Raw genomic sequence first — 20,510 nt, forward strand, 5'->3', positions numbered from 1 at the left:
TCGGGTTCCTGCGCCTTGACTCCGGCTGTGGATCATATTTTCTCTTCCTTTCTCGCCATCAGCGGTTTCGCAGATATTCCCTGCGGAGAAGAGAGTGCGTCGGAAGACCCGACCGTCGGCTGAGTCGACGCGGTTTCTGGCGTTTAGCGACTCGGCGTCGGCGGACTCGCTTTCGTGCGGAAACGTCCACGTGCTTCCTTTGATATGAGCAGGGCCAACGTCCCGCTGGTGAGGCGTGGCGTATCTGTTGCACCTCTTTTACGTGCATACGCGCAAAACTGCGTTACCTCTTGTGGGTGTCTTATGGAGGAAAAACGCTAAAGCGCCCGTGTGCTGTGCGATGTCAGCGCACGTTAAAGATCCCCAGGTGGTCGAAATTAATCCGGAGCCCTCCACTACGGTACCTCTCTCTTACTTTCTTCTTTCACTCCCTCCCTTATCCCTTCCCTTACGGCGCGGTTCAGGTGTCCAAAGATATATGAGACAGATACTGCGCCATTTCCTTTCCTTCAAAACCAATTATTATTATTATTATTATTATTATTATTATTATTATTATTATTATTATTATTATTATTCTCGTGGGTGTCTGCTAAGACTCTGCGCGCTTAGTTAGGATCCTGTCTTACGGGCGTGCATAAACGGTCTGTTATTTTGCTGGGAGGAGAGACACGCGTACACGTTCGATGGCGATGGTGGTGAGAACATTTCAAAGTCGGTGTGTTATTTAGACAACGCACTTACAGTTGTCTAGGGGGCAGATCAAAAGGCAGGAAAATGTCTGACGAAGAGTCTGCCCCATTCTTGCTCGCATTCAGGAGCACAGGACATCCAGTGCAGAAAAGACACACTCAATGGAAATACAAAATGAGTGGTTAGCATCGAGAGAGAGAGAGAGAGAGAGAGAGAGAGAGAGAGAGAGAGAGAGAGAGAGAGAGAGAGAGAGAGAGAGAGAGAGAGAGAGAGAGAGAGAGAGAGAGAGAGAGAGAGATAAAAGTTGCCGAAGACGGGTGGGGTCCTCAATCCAGGGCTGCAGTGCTGAGGGCTTTTGCCCTTCGTCGTTCTGATAAGAGGCGCTGATCACAGCAGGAGTAATAATATGCTCTAAGAGGAACTCTAGACTTGTTCTTACAATGCGAAGTAAGGATATTGCGTCAACTGTCTGTTTTCCTCTTGTTTAGTTATTTTTTATTGTTACTTCGTGTTAAAATAATGCCCCAAAGAATCCAAACGAAACAGGATGGAACGTATAATGTTGCTGTTCAATTGGGTATAACTTCCCGCGCGCTCGAAATTATTTACTTGAGCAACATATATTGTGGGCGCTAATACGAGAACACCACCAGTTGCTTATTAAACACTCGAAGTTGACAAAAAAACTTGAAGCTGGGCTACATACTTTAATGCATGTGATGGGTTTGTCAAAAGTTTCGAGGCCAAGAGGCCGGCTTTTCAGCCGTGTAGCGGAGACATCTACGAGACGACCGAGCCTCAAAATCTCTGTAAGAGGTGGAAAAACTATCATTCTCACCTCTGAGAGCATTAGTAGCGTCGTAAGCGTCTTAAGAGCCAAACTGTATTCCTGGAAAGCAGACCTTGTGGCCTGAAAACTTTTGACGCACCCTGTACCATGCCGTTGCGGAAAAACTGCTACCATCGTTTGTGCGTGCATGGCCGGCACTGTTCGGCTCGTTGATCTAGCAGAAATTGCGCAAAGCAAACGCAGAGCGAACCTCTTTCTATAAACGCACGCCTTGGACTTGGTAAAAAAGTAAAGAAAAAATTGTGAAACGAACGTCACCCTAGACGTATGCAGATAACTAATTATCGCTGTTTCTTCTTTGCTGATTTCTCGATCCTTCCCCCGCTAAGCGAAAGTCTATGCTACGCTGTCGCCTTTCACAAGAGCTGCGATTTGTTACGGCACTGCTTTCTTACTGCTGTCCTCAGTTAGTTGTCTTGAATGAGTAAAAAAAAAGTCTGCATTGTGATTTATATCTACATGTGTATGCGTGCCCTCTGCCGTCCTTTTCTTTCATTGTGCTGTCATTTCCTTCGCCGGCAGGATCATTGAGTCCACAACTACGTGGACTGGGGAAGGTATTGCCCAGCCCACGTGACACCGTTTTTAACAGTTCATCATTATTATCATTAGCCTGACGGCGCCCACTGCAAGACAAAGGCCTCTCCCATGTCTGTCCAATTAACCCTGTCCTTTGCCAGCTGGGCCACAGTAACCTCACAAACTTCTTAATCTCACCCTCCCATTTCTACCCTTCCCTTCTCTTGGAATCCACTCCGTTATCCTTAAGGACCAGCCGTTATCTTGCCTTCGTATCACATGTCCTTCCCAAACCCATTTCTTCCTCTTGATTTCGACTAGGATGTCATTAACACGCGTTTGTTCCCTCACCCACTCTGCCCGCTTCCGGTCTCTTGACGTTACGCCTATCATTTTCGTTTCCATGGCTCCCTGTGTTGTCCTTAACTTAAGCTAAACCCTTTTCGCCCGCCTCCACGTTTCTGCCCCATGGCTGTTGTATAGTTTTCTCTTGAGGGACACTGGTACAAAGACCGGAACGTCCGGTTTTCTTTAGGGCGAGATATTGCTTTAGACAACAAAGATGTCTGCCTAGATTGCCTTTGGGTCAAACGATAATTTTGGGCACAAAGGAGGTTTAGTTGCTTGTTTTCGATTCAGTAATGTGACGAACGTAAGGCACGTAAGCAAGAACGTCTGGAGAAATGTTTGCCCCTTTTGCCTACTTCCTAAATAACGGCCTTGTTTGGGCGTCTCCATGAAGCCAGTAGGAAGACATAACAACGTTATACAGTCGACGCAGGATGATCTGAAATCAGAATGCCGTGAAACTGCTATAATTATGAAGAGTTAATGAATTAAGAGTGACATTTTTGAAGGAACACTAAACACTACTCCATCCAGTTTTTTTTTCTTTACAGTAAGAGAAGATACTACGGTTCTTCCTGGATGCGTTGAGGCTGTTCCTGCTGCAAAATACGCATTTGTCGCCGACGAATTTAGATTTAAAAATCATTCCCCCACTGTATTCATGCTCGTGACGTCATTACCGAGAAGGACGGGTTGCCACCGTCTTGGAGGGAATGGTCATGTAGCGTAGCCTCTGGGACCCGCAACCTGAAATTGGTGTCGATGCACGCATTTGTAGTTGTAAAATCGGCCGGGGAGGGCGACACTTGTATTTCGTTTTTGTTTCTTTCCTAGCTTATAAAACCTCCGTTTTCGGCCACAGCGGTCTCTTCGTGATTAGAATGCGGTACCCCATCGATACAAAGAACATCTTTTTGTTCTCTCTGTTCCTTTAATACTAGCCCTGATGTTGATGGCACTAAGTGGTCAGTTCGAATAAAGCGGAAGTTCGAATTAAGCGGCTTCAAATTAACGAGGTTCCACTGTATGCTTGAAAAAAAGTGACGACTTCTGTCGTCACTTTTTTCACCTGGTGTACCATAGGCTACAGCGTTTTATTCTCCTTCCGACCAGCAGCGGGTCAAGCGGTGCTGACGCGTGCGGGGCCGCCACGCGCCCACCGCGTCCAGTGATTAGCATGTAAGTGGCCGCTCACTCCCGGTGCTCGCACGATGGCCTCTTGTCAGCGCGACGCGTGATGAAGACACGCTCGGATCCTTGAACCGTCGCGCGAGTGAAGACACGTGCGCGTGCATAAGTTCCCGCAAGAGTAACGACTGTAGCGCCCTCTTTTGTTCGTCCACAGTAGCGCCGTCTTTTGTCGCGGTGGCAGCAACCCGAGCTGCAGAGCCGAATGCGGAACACCACGGTTTACGAAGCGGCGGCCGTCCGGGCGAAACACCGCTTTTCTTTTTGGTAGTATTTTAGTCCTAGCCTATTCGCATGAAGGTGGCTGGAACGGGACAAGCGTAACTGTTTTGAATTCGCTGGGAACGCTCTGACAAGGCGCTCATTGTTTCTGTCTGTTTTCGTAACCCGCATCAAGGAGTAAGTTGCGCGATGCTTTTTTTTTCTTCAGTATGTTTTCTTTGTAAGAGAATAATGCTGCTGCGTTTCCCGTCGACGTCGGGCTGCGAAATGTTGGTGAATATATTTGAACACATCACCGTGCTTGCTGCAACGTTTGTGCAAATTATAACGCAGTTTTTCCCGATGTATTCAGTGGTGAATATCACGAGAGGGGACACAAAGGCGTCGATCGGCTAAGAGGAGAAGTAATTCTTAGAAACTTGTTTTAACTAGTCACGCTTTATAAAGGTCGACGCCCACAGTAATACAAGGCTTATTCACTGTAGAACAGAAAATGACTGGTTTTATATCATCTGCGCTGGGCGTAGTCTCACAGCTTGTTTTACCTTTTCTAATCACCGTATTTTCGACGCGCGGTGCCGACAACTACAACTACTACGACGCCGGCGGCTTTTCGACCGAACGAACTGTATACGCTGTCGCGTAATAAAAACCCACCCACCCATACACACACGCGCACGCACACACGCGCACACACACACACACACACACACACACACACACACACACACACACACACACACACACACACACACACACACACACACACACACACACACACACACACACACACACACACACACACACACACACACACACACACGCACGCACGCACGCACGCACACACACACACACACACACACGCACGCACGCACGCACGCACGCACACACACACACACACACACACACACACACACACACACACACACACACACACACACACACACACACACACACACACACACACACACACACACACACACACACACACACACACACACACACACACACACACACACACACACACACACACACACACACACACACACACCAAAATTACAGAAAATAACAGGAAATGAAGCTAGAATGAGTACAGTAATAAGCTCTCGCATTCGCGTTCTTAGGCAGACTTAAGTGCAATCCTCTAATTTTTTATTACGCACGTTAATATTATTACGTACGAATTGAAGACCTGCTATTTAAGTCAGGACATTCAAATTAGCTATGGTAGCTGGAGCCTTGGACACTCTTTGTGGGTGCGCTCCCCTTCATAATTAAGCTGCTCAAGTGTCAAGACCGCTCACGCCAGCCTGCCTCTATGCAACAGTATTGTTTCTGCGATGACAGCCTTCGAGGTCATGCCCGTCACTCTCCCCCTTTAGCTCTTTTCCTCCTCATTCTCTCCACTGCTCACGCACTGCACTGCTGCACAGCACAGCACGGCAGAAGGTGCTCGGGTTGAGGGAAGGTGACTGGGACGCCTCCGAAGAGGTGGAAGGTGCGCAGGTGTGCGCGGAGCACGCCACGGTTATGTAACTCCCGGGCACGCGGACATCGACTTCGTGACCGCCCGCTTGGCCTTCGGACGTCGACACGTCGCCACCGAGACCCGACGACAAGGAAGGCGTGGATGCGTAGAACACGTCGGAAACAAGCACGCAACTCACGTCTCGCGAGCCTTCGTGCGTTGCGCTTTAGGGTTGTACGAGAGGATCGAAATATTGGCGAGGAGTAGCGCGCATTGGTTCTTCTAGGTGTGTTCACGGAGGTTTATAGAGTTACCCGCAGGGAAAGAAGTGGCGCTGCGATCGTTCACTTATTCCGATAATATCGGGAAGCTTGAATTGCATATCTGGCATGGCTAGATCGCCCGCCGCGCTGGCTCAGTGGTTAGGGCGCTCGGCTACTGATTCGGAGTAGCCGGATTCGAAACCGACCGCGGCGGCCGTGTTTCGATGGAAGCGAAACGCAAAAGGCGCCCGTGTGTTGTGTGATGTCAGTGCACGTTAAAGATCCCCAGGTGGTCGAAATTATTCCGGAGCCCTCCACTATGGACACCTCTTTCTTCCTTTCTTCTCTCAGTCAATCTTTTATCCCTTCCCTTACAACGCGGTTCAGGTGTCCGCGAGATGTGAGACAGATACTGCGCCATTTCCTTTCGCCAACACCCAATTTTAAATTTCATGGCTTGATCATACCCATCAATTCTGGAGAAAAGCATTTTTGAACGGGAAAAAGTTAATGAACGCAATTTTTTCATATATTGTAACATTTCACTATTATCATCATCATCATCATCATCATCATCATCATCATCATCATCATCATCATCATCATCTGCCTTACTACACCCACTGCAGGGCAAAGGCCTCTCCCATGTCTCTCCAATTAACCCTGTCCTTTGCCAGCTGCATCCACCCTTTGCCTGCAAACTTCTTAATCTCATCCGCCCACCTCACCTTCTGCCGCCCCCTGCTACGCTTACTTTCTCTTGGAATCCACTCCGTTACCCTTAAGGACCAGCGGTTATCTTGCCTTCGCATTACATGCCCTGCCCAAGCCCATTTCTTCCCCTTGATTTCGACTAGGATGTCATTAACCCGTGTTTGTTCCCTCACCCACTCTGCCCGCTTCCGATCTCTTAACGTTACACCTATCAGTTTTCTTTCCATGGCTCGCTGCGTTGTCCTTAACTTAAGCTGAACTCTTTTCGTTAGCCTCCACGTTTCTGCCCCGTAGGTGAGTACCGGTAACATTATGCTGTTGTACACTTTCCTCTTGAGGAAAATTGGTAAACTGCTACTCATGATCAGCGAGAATTTGCTATATGCGCTCCACCGCATTCCTATCCTTCTAGTTTGAACTTTCTATGATCAAACATTTCACTATAACAATCAATATATCCGCAGATACCCCGTCCGCAGCTTATATATTTTTTCTATTAACGTTTTTGCTATCGTCAAAAGCGTTTCCTATTGGTTTTATATGGCAGTCTGAACTGTTCGATGCGATCGATGGAAACACTACAAAAGAAAGATTTTGCTACATATCGAAATGATAGACCATTACGTTCAATATTTCTGTGCCAGTGCCTTACAGTTTTCTAGTATTCAAAATATTTGTCCAAGAATGTTGGACGTGGGTCGAAAATATTCGTTCATCGGCAGAAATGCGCCTTTTTCTTGAAGCATCCCTTCAAAAAGTGCCCTTTAGAAATTCACGAACACTTTAATTAGTAAACCTGCAGAGTTAAGGAATGCTCATGACAACTGAAACTTGGACTAAAATTATATTTTTACCGGTGCTAAAATTTGTCTGCATGGCTGCATGGTGAGAGACGTGTTGCCAAGATCACTTTTGTTTTTAAATATTTTTTTTACCGCGTTCATTATTTAATGTAAGAAAAACACCGAATTTCAATCATATAGAGCGGCGAAGTTGTCGGAAAGGGGGAATTACTACTGGGTGTTGCACACATTGAGGAAAATGCTGCGAGTTCTGAGTGTGCCGAATTGTCTATATAGCGTCTCTGATAATGACCATCTTGTGAAAATGCTGCGAGTTCTGAGTGTGCCGAATTGTCTATATAGCGTCTCTGATAATGACCATCTTGTGGAGCGGTTCCTTGGGAAAGGCGCCATAAGCGCCAACCGGACGGAACTTAATGTGGACAGACGCTTGGTGCAGCGCCCTGCCAATTCGATTTCCATGCAGCGAAGGCCACATCTCTCTCGGGATGCTGGCCGAATAGGCACAAAATACTTATTCGTGTCCTCCGACGCTTAGTCACCGAAGCCCTGAGTTTAGAGCCTTTCCAGAAAGGCATGAATTGGTGTCTCCTGGCGCAAATTTGTCTTCAGATGTAGCTGTCGTATATGTTAATTCAGAAGTACCCTTTTTGTTTTCTTTTAAACATTATCTGTTTCGTATGAAGGTCTTCTGCATTTTGAACAATTCATATGAAGGTCTTCTGCATTTTGAACAATGATGGTTGTTTACTTTTTATTTATTTTTTAATTATTTTTTCTCTCAAGAATGCGAATGTTTGATTCCAGTAAAATTACGTCGTTTAACGTCCCGAAGTGACAAATTGGTTTTGAGAGACGCCGTAGTAGAGGGCTCCGGATTAACCTCGAACACATAGTTTTCTTTAACGTGCGCACAGTGCAAGGGTGGTTTTGTATTTCGCCTCTACCTAAATACGGCCGCCACTGTCGGGATCGAACCCGCTACCTTGGGATCATTCGCTGAACTCCAAAACCACTGAGCCTCCGTGGCTGGTGTTTAATTATAGTATTTGTATATTTCAGTGCATTCATCTTGACATGCAACCAGTCCCCAGAGTCCTTCGTAATAGCGCTGGTATAGTGGTACAAGGACTCGTCGTGATTATGGATGTTAACTATAGAATGACCAGTTGTTCTTATAAAGGGATTAACCCAGTAAAGCCCTATAAGCTTAAGCATCTTCTGCTTACGCACTTGTACTCGGTTTAACTACGTTAAACCCCTACCACTTTCTTATTTACGTATTCTGAAGGCGACGGAGCGGATGAGTGCAGCCCATTTATACGTACAAACAAGGAGCGGCTTAGAGCCCGCGTAATCGGCAGCGTCAGTTTGGAAACCCACAGTATTTGTGACAAACTACTGAAATGGGGAGGTTGTACGATATCAGTTTTATCTTGGGCACGTATGAAGGTGGTTTCAGTGATGGCTCGTTTTAGGCTATATTATAGCTACGGCTTTGCATGGGACTTAAGTGAACGTAAACGTCGTCGCCGCCAGTTTTACTTGCCATAACCGTATTCATCTACTCGCCTGTGACAATGCAAGCTGCCCAGGTGACCTTAGGAGTTACATGCTCTGACAGGGTTACGATTAGCGGAAAGGGTAACTGCGATGGCGTCACAGCGCCGCCAGTGAGCAACAGGTGCAGATTCGACACTTCCAACACAAGATGCTGGTCCCGAAAAATCTTTAGATTCTGTAACCTTTTCAAACTACCGATGGAAAGCGCGCGATGTTCGTGCTTAGAATTTCCAACGAATGTAACCTCCCGCAAGGCACAAAAATGGGCGGTAAGATGCGTACCCGGAACAAAAAAGACTCGGTGACGACAACTTTCTCGGAGAGCCGCTTGCGTCGGTTTGTTAACCATTTGCAATAGGAGATTTTCTCGCGTGCCGTCGCAAGGAATGCAGTAGTCTCCATTTTCTTCCATGATAAGCCGATAAGAATTGCATTCTATTCCGCAACCGAACGTGTCTCTAATTTCACAGCGTCTTTTTAAAACGACCCCCCTTCCCCCCTCCCATTCCTAGAGGTCTCCTGGTAGGCGTCCGCGTCAAGTGACGTCATCACATAGCACGGTCACACGAGACATATACGCGCGAAACAACGGTACTAATTTGATGAGACGTCATTCCCAGCCAGCTTGATTTTGTTGGAGTTAAGGAGACTGCAAGTCGCGGTTTAGCGACTAAACTCAGAGAACGCAATAAAATAGGAGTAAAATCTTTTATTTATTTGCTCAGTTCTGCAACTGCTTCAACCCAGTAGTGAATCACCGCATAGAACTCGTTTGTTGGCCATTAATGTTATTTTTTTTATTTTCAGCGGAACTGTTGGCTGTGTCAGCGCATCGCTTAAGGCTGCAGGTAGATCTAAGCTGGTTCGAGGAGCAAGGCATTCATTGTGCCACACGAGGAATTTTCCAGCACCTTGTGGAAATTCACCCAACATACGGACTGACCTGCGTGTTAAATATGTATCTGTTGTATTCCTAAAGCACCCCGCAGTGGTTCACATAGCGGGGGAATCACAACTGAAATAATTTTAGCAAGGACAAATCAATTATTTAAAGCATAGAGGATGCGCTTATAGATAAGATTTAAATAATGCTTGGCAGGAAACTGTCGCAAGGTGGCATATACTTCAAAAAATAATAGATAAGTAAAGGCATTGAAAAATTCGAACTTTGGCCCCATACGCCATTTTCCGAGGTAGAAAATTTTTGCAATATCACCGTGCCTGTGCGCTGTTCGAGCCAGCTCAGACTTATTGGCGGCCGTATGCTGGTGAGGTCTTCATCTCCGACAGATATGGTTTCATTTCTGTCCGGCAGGATTTGTCTTTTTTTTAATATCTCTTTCCTAATCAGCGAAGCACTTTATCTCGTTTCTCATCTCCTCTGACCTACGTAGACGGGGGGCATCGTGAAACGGTCAGCGACAAAATTTGCCAACGCTCTGCGGCCTCATCCATATGCAGAAGGGGATTGGGGAAAGTCGGCGGTCCACAATGAAGCTGCGCGTCGTGGTACTTAGTAGAAGGCGAAGGACGACCGGTAGCGCCGTGTGTGTGTGTGTGTGTGTGTGTGTGTGTGTGTGTGTGTGTGTGTGTGTGTGTGTGTGTGTGTGTGTGTGTGTGTGTGTGTGTGTGCGTGTGTGTGTGTGTGTGTGTGTGTGTGTGTGTGTGTGTGTGTGTGTGTGTGTGTGTGTGTGTGTGTGTGTGTGTGTGTGTGTGTGTGTGTGTGTGTGTGTGTGTGTGTGTGTGTGTGTGTGTGTGCGCGCGCGCGCGCGTTTATGTCGGCGTAGCCCTCGGTGTTTAAGGTGACCGCTATGTGGCAGGTTTCCAACACCCTAACGTTGTCCCCGTCGCTTGGGTGAAGAGCCAGCATCGGTACCGGCATTTTGGATCGCACATGCTCCACCTCCACATACCTTAATAATAATAATAATAATAATAATAATAATAATAATAATAATAATAATAATAATAATAATAATAATAATAATAATAATAATAATAATAATAATACTTGGTTTTGGGGAAAAGGAAATGGCGCAGTATCTGTCTCATATATCGTTGGACACCTGAACCGCGCCGTAAGGGAAGGGTGAAGGAGGGAGTGAAAGAAGAAAGGATGAGAGAGGTGCCGTAGTGGAGGGCTCCGGAATAATTTCGACCACCTGGGGATCTTTAACGTGCACTTACATCGCACAGCACACGGGCGCCTTAGCGTTTTTCCTCCATAAAAACGCAGCCGCCGCGGTCGGGTTCGAACCCGGGAACTCCGGATCAGTAGTTGAGCGCCCTAACCACTGAGCCACCGCGGCGGGGCCCACATACTTTGAAGAATTTCATCTTGAGTAAAATGCAGGCTGCTGGCGTATGTGACGCGGTAATCGTAGCCATTATCGTAAAGTCGTCTTCTTAATCGCGGCCACAGCCGCTACACTTCGAATGCGAAACCGATGTCGAAGGAAAATTCCCGAAAACATTAATTACTGCATTAGAAAAAAATCTCAAGCATATAGACCCCTGAACGAAAAACGTTTTAATCGGATCACTGTATTTTACAGCGCAATTATTGCACAAGGTAGTAGAATTTTAAAATTTTGGTAATCGTTATTTCGAAATGCGTGAACTTGTAAGGGGAATAGATACCGTAATCCTGAAAAGAACGCCTGCTAGCCTTTTAATTTACAGAGTTCTGCTAGAGCCGCCATTAAGGCGTTCGAAGATGGCGCAACTGGCTTTTGTTCCAAAGGCATGGCCGGGCTTACTTCTGTGTCGTGGTGGAATGCAAAACGCACTGGCGTTTAATGTCACTCAAGGTACTTCGTAAACGTTACGTCTATTAGACCTCGTCCTGTAACACATTTACGCTGCAATCGCGGTTAAGGCGAAAAAAAAAAAACCGGAATGATCTTTGAACGCCAAGTTGCTTTTTCAGAGAAATAGAGAGAGAGAGTAAAAAAAACATACAAACCAGCGCCCGTATTTATAACTGTTTTTCCTGTTCATTCTTTCCTCTGAACTGACTCCTTTGCCTGTGACATCTTCAGGTATCCATTATCCCTGGCATGGTTACAAGGAAAACCGCAGTGTTTCGTCCCTAGTCACACCGTTTCCTATGTAATCATCTGTAAATCAGTAAAAAAAAATGCTTACAAGCGTGAGGAAAGATAAGGCTTGCATGGCTGTCCGTCAGGAAGACGTGTGGGCCATATTCAAGTTTCGCCTTGGGAGGCAGATGAACATGCAGTGCTTGCCACAAGGCAGAGGATTTCAAGAGGCGTGGCTTTGTGGGCGCGTCGCATAATGCCAGGAACTCTTCTACGGTACGTGGATACGTAAAGGGAGGGGGGGGGGGGGGGGCAGAGGCGCGCGCCACGAACAACAAAAGCCGCTCATCCCGGGCCACACGGAGTCGAGATGCGGAAATGACGCCTATAATGGCAGGCTGCCACACCACGCTCGGCGAGTTTTGCGGAAGTATGCGGACAGGAGTCAGCTTCAGCCTCGCTGCTCACCTCTGAAGCGAGAGAGAAGTTGCGTCCGAATTCCCAGCAGCTGAGGAAGCAGATGCACTCTTTTGTTTCAGGAGACGGATATGAGCGAGGCAGGCTGCATACCCTGTGCCGCTTAAAATCGTGCAGTATAGTGTGCAAGCTGGAGTTCACTAGCTATAGCTGAACACGGACCGGATTCAGGAAGCACGTTTACTATGCCATACGTTCCATGGTATGTGGTCTTGACGATCATATTGTTGTTTACCATTATAGGATGGCGCAAACATTCCGCAATCGCTCATCCGACTAAAAAATTCCAACAACTACATCCCCGGTGCCTGATGCACATATCTTTCCTGTGTCTAATACTGGCTCATTGATGACATTTCGATATGATGGCCAATAACATCACATCGTCAGCGGTCGTGGTTGGCCGCCAATAATAATAATAATAATAATTGTTTTTTTGGGGAAAGGAAATGGCGCAGTATCTGTCTCATATATCGTTGGACACCTGAACCGCGCCGTAAGGGAAGGGTAAGGGAGGGAGTGAAAGAGGAAGGAAGAAGGAGGTGCCGTAGTGGAGGGCTCCGGAATAATTTCGACCACCTGGGGATCTTTAACGTGCACTGACATCGCACAGTACACAGGCGCCTTAGCGTTTTTCCGACAAATTCAGGTGCGAAAAGAAGTGAATGAATGAATGAATGAATGAATGAATGAATGAATGAATGAATGAATGAATGAATGAATGAATGAATGTTAAAAGTGGCACACAACCAGCTAGAAAGTGCGGCATTCTGTAGTAATGATGAGGAAATTACGGAGAGAAAGCTTTGTGGATTCAACGCGCACTAAGTTAACCCCAGCTCTGCGGCAGCGTATCTAGCGCTGCGCACTTCTTAAAGAGATGCCCCGCGCAGCGAGCCATGGAATGAGGGTAAGACGCTCCGGCGACACTATTCAACGTCGCTGTTTTGTAATCAAGATTAATTAGAAAAAAGATAACGCACACACAATGGCGTCGCATGAAAGCCACTTAAAAACTGCGAGCCTACGTGAGCACGACTGTTCGAGTGCCCTCTAGAGGAGGTCTGAGGGGAGGTCCCTTTCCGTTGTCCGTGTGAGAAGCGGGACATCAGATAGAACGGGACCACAGAATCACAGCGTTCCGCTTTGCGCGGTCTGTCCACTTATCCGTCAAGTCGGCGCAAGATTCAAGCTCGGCCGCGGTCGTCGCAGATCGGGGATGCGAGGACCCCTCCAGCTCCGAAAAATGTCCGCCCTTTCATCTTCTGAAGGGAAGTTGAATGTCTCGAGAGGGACGGACCGTCTTGCGAGCGCGTTGCCCGCTCTTTGTGTGGAAGAATCTGGGACGTTATGAAGGGGCTACCCCCGCCACGATTTACGGGCCGCTGACCAAGTATGGCGCTTTATTGTGCTGCTCCGTTGTTTCCAACCAGCGGTGTGTTTCCACCAGATTGCGCAAGCTTTCAAGGGCTGTCTTGCTATAATTTGCGAGTTGTGGAGGCTTTAATAATTGATGATGGGAACATAAAAAAAAAATGAAGAGGCATGCGGCACGACAGCACAGCAGGATGGTGCTAGTTGACAGCGCCATGCAGTGACAGACCACTGAGAGAAATTAATTGACGCAAAAAGTTTTCTGGCAGGACATAATTCATAACTTACTGATGAGAAGCTTCTGAGTTGAATAAATGGTATAGTTTGGCGCAGCACACAGAAAACAGAATGTGTGTGGGTACTGTAACGCTTAGACCACTGGGAGAAATGAATGCAAGTAAAAAGTTTTTTGGCAGGATATAATTCATATCCTTCTTCATGAATGCTATGGATAAGAAGCTTCTGAGTTGAATAAGTGGTACGACTTGGCGCAGTACACACATATTCTGGGGTGTAGTATACGCATGAGTAGCGTGTGCATGTACTGTCACGCTTATATGAGCGGCAAATGCATGAAATGTGCAAGGAACTCAATTCTCGAAGCAGAGCGAGCTCAGTGGTGCCGAAAATCGATGCAGTTAGCTCTTTATGCAAAGAACAAAGTCCGCTGGATCTTCGTGCGAGTTGCGTGCTCTCTAGGAAGTTGCTTAGATTTATTACAAAGCGGAGACATTAGTTTATTCACTTCACGGACGCGTTGCAAATAATATTGAGCTCGTTAGTACACTAACAAATTTGTCCAGATGTTAATTACATTTGTTGTACAGCTTCGTCCCAGCAGCACTACCTTCATCAACTGTGCTGTCGGCTTGAAGTTGGCACTGCATACTGCAATGAAACGTTTTCTGCCTGTTTCCCTAGATTATAGCTGTTTAGCGTTCACAAGTCTAAACGTACTTCCGCGGCTTCATAACTAGCACCGCTTGACCTGTCGTCGCAGTTGTTCTCTGAGCTCCAAGCAAAAAATGTCTTGTTCGAAACAATGGATTGCCGAGTGGTCTGCTGCAGTCTTGCGGAGTTTTTCATTTCTTTCTCCGCTTAACCACGCCCTCTCCACTTGTTTCCCTGCAAGCAGAGGCTTCCCCTTCAAACCCGTGCACCCGCCCACGGCAATAAACTTAACAAACAAGAGCGGCCACTGTAACAGCGTGGGTGAAGCCATTGACGCAAGACGCGGAAGAGCTCGTCTTCTCCCGTCCTATACAGGACGCACGAAAAACGGTCTGACTAGCGTCGTAAAAAAAAAAACAAGAAGAGGAGTGGAACAGACAGAAACGCTCCCTTTCTTCTCCGAAAGCGGCTGCCCACGAGAGCACACTCCCCGAAATAAACGACGTCTTCTTTGCGGTCCTCGGGATACAACAACACCGCTTAGACTGTTGGTCTAGCCTAGGCGGACGGACAGGCGAAGTCATGACGGCACGTTGCTGTCGAAGAGTCGAACAGGAAGGATAACAATGCAGACGCGCTGTGCACGCGCAGGCACAGAAAAGAGAGATGTAGAGAGAAAGAGAGGAAGGGAGAAAGAGAGAGAGATACTGAAAAAAAAAGAAAAAAAAAAGTTCGACGAATTCAGCACCCGGCCAATGAGAAAATGGAGCGCCCATCCATCACGTGCTGATAAATGAGGCACGTAGGATGTCGCCGGGGAGAGCGGGGCTGTCAAGGGCGGAGGGGTTCTCTTCGAAGTGCGCTCAAGTAAAAAAAAAAAAGCAGACTTCACGCCATCCTGTGCAATGCCCAGCTCGCTAGGCAGCATACCCAGATCCTTAGGCACCATACGATCACTACTTGAGCAGAGAAACATGGTTGTTAACCATGGTTAGAAGAAACATGGATAGATAAACTTGTTATTTATTACAGCTGTGCTTTCGAACTAGGAGTGGAGAGTCTTCAAGCTGTATTTCTACAGCAGCAGGGGTGTCGAATGTCGAGAGCGGTCGCCCCGTTAGCCAGTGTCGTTAGCGGGCGCAGCGTCGTTACGATAACTGTGACGGGTAACGCAGCATACCGCATGCCACCCAAGCCTAGAGTTCTCTGCAAGTGAGTTGTAGCTTTTGCGCATCCAGCTGTCAAATGTGGCCACCTCACAAATGTTGGAGCGTTATTCCAGACCCTGTAATTGGATTTGTAAATTTTTGCCCTGTTCAAAACCTGGCATAAGTAAGCATTAAGCAAAGATGTGATCCGCTAACATAGCTCCTCACTGCAACTCAGCTCGGCTAAATGTGAGCCGGCATCACTGCCTGAATCCATCACACGTAACTGCCACGAGCTGATTTTTTAAAAAATTCTTCCGTCATTTACGGCTGCACCAGCCACGTAGCCAGGAATTTTTATTCGGGGGGTGGGATGAAGCTAATTTTCGAATTTTGATGAAGTGGGGGAGGGGGGAGGCGGAGGAGGGGTCTGGAAACTGGCTCAGCGGTGCTAGGAGAATAGGGACACTGGATGGTGCGCCTCCTGTGTGATTTTTGTCGGCGGGTACAGCGATAAATTGAGCGCTACTATCTGGCTGTAGATTTAGATAATTGTGGCTTGCACGTGGCGCTCAATAAAATACGATATAAAACCTGGTTTTTCAGCAGCGCAGGGGACAAAGGACGAGACAAGTGCACAGACACGGCACTTGTCACGTCCTTTGTCCCCTGCGCTGCTGAAAAACCATGTCACACCAACTTGCCCAAGCTTCTACGATATAAAATCTGCCTGTCACCGGTTAAATATAAACCTTTGCCACGTATTTCCTGAGGGCCTGCCGGCAATTTTGTTGTGATGTTTGTTGGTATATCCTCCCTGCTTTATCATATCAGTTTACTGGGGCTTTAACTTACTATCGTGAGAGACGCTGCTCTTTGCATCCATTTTCGCTTTGCTCTTTGAATTTTTATTATTCTTTGCAAGTAATTTTCAACAAAAAAATAAGTCTCGTTTGTTTAAAAAAAATTCAATGGTTAAAAAATGTAAACGTGGCCTATGCCAAAAGAGAAGTAAACAAGGCTATTAACAGAATCAAAAGAATAATACGGAAGTCTTAAATCTGGCCAAAATTCGTCTGGTATTGAAATAAACAAATTAAAATAATAAAATGAAAATATACGAAAAGTGGGACATAATAAAATTTTCCTCGCAAAAAAAAAAAGAACGACGTTTCGAAGAGAATGTATCAGAAGGCGTTCCAGAACGTCTTTTTTAATCTTGACCTGTCCAGTGAGCGTAAGTGTTGTTTTACAATACGGTAGAAAAGCGCGAGCTTGTATTTCATTTCAGCGATGAAAACGCGTAGGCGGCATGCAGCGACAGGCCGTCGACAGGCATACGGATGGGCCACGTCGGAAGACAGGCGGCTTAATTAAGCGCACCTATTTGTTTTCGCTTCATTCGTAGCTTTACATTGCGTCCAAGCCCGGAGCTTACCGGCGGCAGCCAACGTTGGGCCCTTGTGCCATCAATATAGTTCGCATCCGATGAAGCTTCCGAAAGGCTCGCCCTCGCTGGAAGTGGCTGTCCTTTCCGGTGATGAGCCATACTTTGACGCGAGCTTCTTTGCCGCTTAAGGGGTCTTATTGACAGCTCCTTTTGAAGAGCGTGGGTAGAAGACGATGACGCCGTCTTCCCGGAAGCATAACGGACTATACTGTGCTCCTTGCATTTGCCGATGCTCGTATGCTGCCTTCCTGGTGGTGTAAGCCGCAAAGGCTATGTGATTGCACTCACATAGACTATGCTGGAAATAAAGCTGAGATACCTGTGTTTATTGACTATTTTTTCACAGTCAAGTCATGCGCATAGTGCAGATCCCTTTGCGCTGCAGTGGGATTAGTAAGGCTGATGATGACGATGATGATGATAATGACGATGATCTTGGCCCATTGTGTAAAATGGCTGGTGAGACACGCCGTCCCATTGAAAATAGTTCCCATTCCAGCGGCGTAGCTGTCGAACCATGCAGAGGAAGTTTGGTAGCAGTCCTAACTCTCCAAAACACAGGAGGAAGGGCGACGGAAGTTTCTGGACGTCCTCCGGAGACTTGAAACGCTGGGAATGCTATGAAAGCCGCATTGCAGGGATCATAGTTGAACATGGTGGGCTGCGGAAGGCTAGGTACGGTGGTTTTCTTCCAGTCCACAAAAACCGAAGCTACATTCGTCATATTAATTATTTGGTTAGTGTGGGGTTGCCACTGAATATGAAACAAGGATCTAAAAGAAATAATTATTTTGCGAGAATGATATCCAAGCACTATGGTTGGTGGGCGCTCAGTGCACAGAGATTTTATTTATGCGATAATTGATGAAAAGCTTAATACAGATAATAAACTGTTGTGAGTTCCGAGATTTAACATCCTGAAGAGACACAAGGGCTTTGAGAGAGGCCGTAGTGGAGGGCTCCAGATTAACTTAGATCATCTGGGGTTTCCCAACGGGCACTGACATCGCACAGCACGCAACCATTTTTGCATGTTGTCGCCACCGAAATACGACTTCTGCGACCGGGATCGAACCCGTTGCCTTGGGACCAGCAGCCGAGCGCCAAAGCCACAGAACCATCGACCGCGGCAGGTAATTAAACTTCTCTCAAACTAAAACAGCAGCATAAGTGTCAATTACAAAGTCGTTGAAAAGAAATAGAAAAATAGCGAAAACACTGAAAGAGCAAGTTTTATTTTTAACATTCCTTTCTCCGCATCCCCAATAAAGAGCTGTAGAGACACCGTAAGCACATGAGTGTGAGGCTGCGGGAATGCTCTGATATCGTCTGCAGCTAGGTCAACTCCAGTCAGCCGTGCAGGTGGCAACTAAACGAATGTCGCCACACACGGGTTGTATTCCGAGTAGGGCGTCTGTTGTGTTGACAATTTCATTTTTTACGAAAACGAAGCAGGCGATGTTACTGGAATACGACATCGGGCTCACATTCGAACTGCTTCTGGATGCAACTCGTATCCTGCCAAGTTCGCAACTCGAGTGCGCTTACGAGGAATGCCACTCTTTGTAAGTGCTGTCTGGCAAAGAAACAGGGTGGTTTTGCAAGACGAGAACCTAAATGCTATAGCAATAAAAAACGCTTAATTTCTAAGACCGTGCCATGCGGGATCCCCATTGTACTGTAGGGGACAAAATCTGCGGGACGCGCGAAGAGCGATTCGGGTGCATAGTCACGTCTATCACCTCATTTGACTATTGCAGATCAGAGCAAGTTAGTCTGACCTTTACCAAGATAATAATAATAATAATAATAATAATAATAATAATAATAATAATAATAATAATAATAATAATAATAATAATAATAATAATAATAATAATAATAATAATAATAATAATAATAATAACAACAACAACAACGACAACAGTTGCTTTTTGGCGAAAGGAAATGGCGCAATATCTGTCATTGGACACCTGAACCGCGCTGTAAGGGAAGGGATAAAGGAGGGAGTGAAAGGAGAAAGGAAGAAAGAGTTGCCGTAGTGGAGGCACCGTTACCACGACAAGTCAAGTATGGTTTCCAGACACCCGACAATAAAGGAGCTATCTGCTTCGAATGCCGTTCGTATGTGCTGGGGACTTCTGTCCAGGAGAATATAGGTCAGCGCTGGAGACATCGAGTGCGGAATGTCGACTCCAGTGGGAATGTCGACTCCAATCAAGATTAGGGGAGGGCCCGCAAACCATCATCCAACGACAAGCCGTGTGTGAGCAGTTCACTAAACCAGACCGCCACACGTTGCCTGGTGCGCTGAAACTTCGCAGAATGACACAAAGAAGAACCAGAACAAGCATCTTTGAGTCGAACGTCACGAGTCACTGTCATTCAGAGCAGTGGCCCAGTGACACAGTAAGGACTAAGTGTTCGCTCACCGAACGAAACCCCACCTCTTTGCTCTCCGAGCCTTGTTGGGTGATCGCCTCGGGTCGACGTTTGAAGCTGCAAGCGCTCTAGACTCCCAAAACCAAATAGTACCACGTGGGTGAATGCGCCTAGTTCCGGTCCTGTCGTGAGAGGAAACGACCAAGACATGTCCGACATTACCTTTTTGGGTGGCTGGTTAGCAGGTGTGAGAGAAAAAAAAAGGTAGCCTTTTCAGTCATTCAGCTGTTAAGGATATTTCTAAACGTACATACACAAAAATATTCAAGCTTTTCCTAACCGCTACAAAGATAGAGAACGATAGGACTGAGTACTGCTTAGAAGAGAAGAACAGCGCATGGCCGAAGGAATGGCCGCTGTTTCATGCCGGAGGGCCTGTGCGTGAAAAGGGAGTCCGTCAAGCTAGGTGTACACACACGTTTTATTTACCTTACTGCGTTTTGTCGTTAATTTTAGCAGGAAGCCTACTGTCGTTTGTTTAGAGAAATGATTTACAAGCCGGAGCTAATGAACTTCCTCGTCTCAAAATGATTTTTATTTCTTGTGCTGAAAAGCGCGCGGTGAGCCGCTATGTTTCTTCCTGACGTTTGGGCTGTTTTTCTTCTAAAAAAAAGACCTTTTTCTTTCTTCAAGCTGACGTATTTGAAATTTTCTAAATGTAATACGTTGATATACATTCAGTTACACACAGGCGTTAGCACTTCGGCGAAAACGCACCGTACTCGACTGAACGCAGTGAAGAGAGGGTAACTTTCAAAACAGCTACGCCTCAACGCACGGCATTACGTAACTTAACGGCACTTAACGGGCGACGCTAGCACCAAGCCGTGGACCGACCGCGTAGGCTTCCTTGTTTCCGGGTCCGCGTTACGCACTCGTAAACACTGTTAGCATAACCACTTTACGCAGGCGACACAAAACAGAATAAACAGGGGCTGATGGGAAGCCCCAATCCATTAGCCCCAGTGAATAGCAGACTGAGGTTACCCCTTCTCCGTTGTTTATTTTGTTCTGTGTTGTCAAGAATCCCATCTCTTCATCGTGAAATCCCATGTT

The sequence above is a fragment of the Amblyomma americanum genome, unplaced genomic scaffold (genome assembly GCF_052857255.1).
Source record: "Amblyomma americanum isolate KBUSLIRL-KWMA unplaced genomic scaffold, ASM5285725v1 scaffold_277, whole genome shotgun sequence".
In the NCBI taxonomy this organism is placed as follows: Eukaryota; Metazoa; Arthropoda; class Arachnida; order Ixodida; family Ixodidae; genus Amblyomma; species Amblyomma americanum.